Consider the following 5,247-nt stretch of genomic DNA (forward strand, 5'->3'; position numbering starts at 1 on the left):
TTAATTAATATATGATTAATTACCAGATTTTATAATAATATTTTACCCATTACCCATTTTTTCATACTGAATATATACGACGCAGTAAATATTTTCTGCAGATATATTCCTGGAATTAGCGCGCCAAAACGAAGACTTTTGAATTTTACCATTAAGCTGTAATTAGCAGAACCATATACACGCGCACCCATGGCGATGGGCAACTCTGTATATGATTCTGATGATTGCGGTTACATTACAAATCAGGCTGAAGAGGAATGGACAATCAGTAAGAATTGTTAAATCCGAAACCGGTACCTGTTTAAGAATGCTTTTTTTAGGTGATTTTAAATGTCTTGCCCGCTCACGTTTTGGTATGCTGCTATATTTCATGTTGAGAACAATTTAGGTCTTAATAGACACAAGATGTTATATATACATATATGTATATCAGAAAGATAGGCAATGACTAGTGACTGAGACCTTTGGAAATATGCTGTGCTTGAGAAGACCCAGCAAGCCAAGTGAGACCATAACCCATGGCCTATGCCAGTGGTATAACTAGCCCACTTATGCGTACCTTTCCTTCATTGGACACTAAACTGCTTGCAAAGACCTGTTGAGGCAAGTGAAATCGAAATCAAATTTGATGACAGCACTGCATGACTGGCATCCGTGCTAGTGAAGCGCTAAGAGCACCATCCAAGTGTCATCATTGCCAGGGTCGCTGACTGGCTCCCATGCCAGTGGCACGTAAAAAGCACCATTCGAGCATGATCATTACCAGCATCACCTTACTAGCACGTGAAAAACAACATCCAAGCGAGGTCGTTGCCAGTGCTGCTGGACTGGCTCCTGTGCAGGTGGCACGTAAAAAACACCATTTGAGCGTGGCCGTTGCCAGTACCACCTGAGGGCCCTCATGCCAGTGACACGTAAAAGCATCCAGAGTGGTTGACATTAGGAAGGGCATCCAGATCAAATTGGAGCCTAGTGCAGCCATCTGGCTCACCAGTCCTCAGTCAAACAATCCAACCCATGCCAGCATGGAAAGTAGATGTTAAACGATGATGATGATGAGGAGGAGGGTTTGAGTATACAAGTGTGCTAGAAAGAAGTTACATAACATTATATGTAATGAAACCAGTGGTACCTGCCCTAGATATAGAAGTAAAGACAGGAATAAAATACAAAGAGCTTGTGACAAAGCAAACAGGGTGAACACGTGGTACAAAACTGACAAATATCAAGGAGTGATGTTTGTAGAGACCACAGCCCATAGATTTAGAAAAGCTCTGAAGGAGACCAAACTTAACATTAAGATTCTTGAAAAGCCAGGAAACTCCATCAGATCACAACTATGTAGAACATACCCCCTTTGAGAATACCATATGCACCAATGATAACTGCATGGTGTATAAGGATTAACCCTGGCATTAACTATAGAACTAGAAATGTAGTCTACAGCAGAAGGTGCTTGTAAAGACAAGAACATGACATACATAGGAGAGACATCTAAGAGCATAGCAGAAAGACTAAATAGATATTTGAGACAATATGATGACAAAAAACAGTCCTCCATACTCTATCAACATGCCAAGGACCAACATGGAGGCAACCTGGGTCAACTTGACATCCGCATTTTATCTAAGCACCCAACACTCAGACAAACACATGAGTACGTCCTCATAAATGACACATCCCCAGTACTAAATAGGAAATATACGTAGTAGGTAATCATACCCACAGTTTATATATATATATATATACAGGTAGAATACACAGTACTTAGTAATAAAAACCTAGACACACTCAAATAACGGACAGAGTCAACAACTATTGAAAAGGTTGCAAGACAACAAAAATTTTAGGAAAAATAAAGAAGTAAATGAGTGGAAACTTTACCGCTGAGTGTGTTAAATAATAAGGAACTAAGAGTGACTCTCACCAGACACAACAAAATATGCTTCAACACACAAACTCACATAAAGAATCTTGCAAACCAAATCCAAAATCGATGCAAATTAATAGTTACCCCTATAAATATTGGTTTCAAATTTTGGCACAAAGCCAGCAATTTTGGGGGTGGGGTAAGCCGATTATATCAACTCCACTGCTCAACTGGTACTTATTTTATAAACCCTAAAATGATGAAAGGCAAAGTTGATTTTAGAGGAATTTGAACTCAGAACAAAGACATAAAATGCTGCCAAGCATTTTGCCTGGCATGCTAACAATTCTACCTGTAATATTAATATAACTGGTGCTATGCCTTTACTATTCATATTATACATAAATGTCTTGTTTAAAATAATGACCACCTCTTCACTAAGAATTATTTTATGGACAATCTTGTTATATACAAACCTTTAAGCAGTCAATTTAAGTTTCATTACTCTCAACCTTAATGCTTACATATTAAAACAAAAAATTCAACATCACATGTGAATGAAACATCAGAAAAACAAAATCATTTGTATACCTACTGACTTATTGTAGAATATGCTAGCATTGAACCCTTTAGCATTTAAACTGGCTATATCCAGCCCAAATATGTTATCTGTTTTATATTCAAACCAGCCAGATCCATCTTATCACACCTACCCTTCAATGTCATTCTAAAATTATACAATCACATCAAAATTTCGAAGCTGAGATATTGCAAGATTAATTAAAAACCCTACCCATGCCAACATAGAAGGTGGACATTAAACGATGATGATTACTGTGAATAAAAAAGCATTATATTTGGCATCTGCTGACTTTTCACCAGCATGTTCTTAAGGCAAACAGAGGCACAGATGATGCACCCAGTGGATTATTCCCACTTCTAGTTGATGCCAGTTAGATGTCAACTGGTTGGCCAGAAGAAACCCTCTGTAATAATCCATGATGATATAGTTTTACTTTTGAAGAAGGGTAAATAGAACCTTAATGTAAAAAAAACCCCAAAAAACAAACAAACTTGGAATCAATACAAAACCATCAAATGGTACACCAAATGCCTAGACATGAACATATTAGTGACAGACTGCAGGCTGAATTGTTCAAGGGCTTAGAACTAAGATTAGATATATGAGAGGGTAGTACCATGGACAAAATATGGCATAGTGCAGTGGCATTTAAAAGTCATAAACTCTGAAGTTAAAACAAATACAAACTTATTCATTTCATCTGTCAAACATTGGCTAAAAGTATCATGTACCTTTGGACTATGACTAAGAAAGACCTGACAACTAAATGGTTAAAATGAATAGTAGACTGTGTACACACTAAAAATTAATATATTTCTTACAATATCCTAGTTGTGACTGGAATTAGAGATTTTAATGAGTGGCAACAGAAGCCCAAAATCTGATAGACAGTTTTAGTCTTCTACTATAATTCCAGTTACATTTAGGATGTTTTATAGGAATATTACTAACATTTGATTTGTTTTATCAACTGAGATGAAAAGGCAAAATTTACTTCAGCAGGATTTGTACTCAGAACGTAAAGGGACATAACTAAATAATGACAGTATTCTGCAGCAATGCAAATCACTGATCCTTCTCACTATCATACTTATTTTCAATTTGTTAAAGGCAATGAACGATATTCACCAGTACCTTCAATATCACCCTCTCCACCTAACAACCACCTGTACTACTTATCCAAATCCACTAGAGATCTAATTTTCTATGTGCCAGTGGACTCACAATGGCTAGAAATTTGATGGAAATGTCACCTCAATATCAGCAAAATTTTGAATTCAGTCTGCTCTGCAAATCTATCAAAATTTTATGGATACAATCCAGTCTTCATCTCTTGGAACTAGCTTCCAATCAGATCACACTATCATGGTGTGCTAATGGAGCCCATTTTGTCCTACACTAGCACTCTGGATTTAGATTTTCATATACATGACCATCCTGCTACCATGTTTAACAATGCCCACTTCTGCAAATGATACCCTTCATTCCTCCCTAATTTTCTCCATCTACATACAACTTGAACACTTTACACCAAATCAGAACTATTTCCATGCCTGGAAGCTTTGAAAGCTATCACCAAAAACAAAATCCATGCACTATTCATATCAAGAAAATATAGCACCACATAACTTTTAACACAGTCGACAACTAGAGCCCTCATGCTCACTATTACTGAGGACCTCTTTTGCCAAAAGTAGGTCCTTAACATTGGACCACACCCCTAAAGACCGGACCTTCTCTTCAACAGTGAGAAGCCTATCTAGTGCATGACACCCACTTATATTTCCTGACCCTACTTCACTAAATATTTTGAGCATCTTAACTTACTTCTGAGACCAACAGCTTTATCTGATTGAACTTCAATGTTTGGTTCTTGTTGAGTGTTGGAGTAGGACCTCAAACTTGCTTTTTCTTTATAATAGCATATTCATGCCTCTCTCCAAATTAAGGGCAAGTGTCATTATTCTGTACTTTTTCGTTCTCTGTAGTACACTGCCTTGTAGACTGGAACACTTCATGCCACAAGACATTTATCAACATCTTTGCTTCTCTACCTAAGCATACCTGACATCATTATGAATAGTTTTCTATCTTTTCTTTCATGTCTGTGCCTCATATTTTATGCATACTTACAGAATTTATTCCACCTTGTCTGGATGGTACCTGAATAACTGTTTCTTCTTGATAGCATAAAATTAACTTTTATTTTGGCTCACATGGCAGAGATGTAAACAGAACCCTTACCCTTTAATTTTTTTTTTTACGGAATCCCACATTTTAGACTATGGAGATTCCAATTCCGAAAATTTTTCTTTAAGAATCGCAATTTCAAAATTTCAATCCGCCACCCCTGCAAAGATTTCTGAGTAATTTCCAACAGTAATATGACAAAGTGAAATTAAAGTGTTCATTTGAGGAAATATTTAAGCAGCTTGCTCCAGAGAAAATGGTTTTGAAAATAGCATTATTTCCAAAAGTAAAACGTGTTTACACACGCAATATGAATGAGCACTTCAATTTCACTTCATCACAGTATTTCTTTGTTATTTTTACTTTTTTTTTTCAGGAGTTTGCTGTTAATTTCTGCACTCATATTTTTTGTAACTTTAAAAAAAAAAAGTCATATTACTGCAGGAAACTACTCAAAAGAAATCTTTGCAGAAAGGTGAGTAGATTGGTTACATATTTCATGTTATTGCAGTTTTGTGAGATTTGGCTGTTATTTCTAGCACGCGAAGAGTCTGCTTGAAGGCCAAGGCCATAGAATCGGCAGGGGAGGTGATTGGAGTAAATT

The 5,247-nt window shown here is 36.7% G+C and overlaps 1 long non-coding RNA gene across 1 annotated transcript in view; it reads left to right on the top strand.

Moving 5' to 3' along the window:
- The window catches only part of LOC128247896 (uncharacterized), a 12,545-nt gene that overhangs the window by 5,011 nt on the left and 2,287 nt on the right, over window positions 1-5,247 (top strand). The window contains exon 2 of the long non-coding RNA XR_008264209.1: window positions 5,020-5,118. This is a non-coding gene — a long non-coding RNA (uncharacterized LOC128247896). The remainder of the gene's footprint in view (window positions 1-5,019; window positions 5,119-5,247) is intronic.

This window comes from Octopus bimaculoides, chromosome 5 (assembly GCF_001194135.2).
Source record: "Octopus bimaculoides isolate UCB-OBI-ISO-001 chromosome 5, ASM119413v2, whole genome shotgun sequence".
In the NCBI taxonomy this organism is placed as follows: Eukaryota; Metazoa; Mollusca; class Cephalopoda; order Octopoda; family Octopodidae; genus Octopus; species Octopus bimaculoides.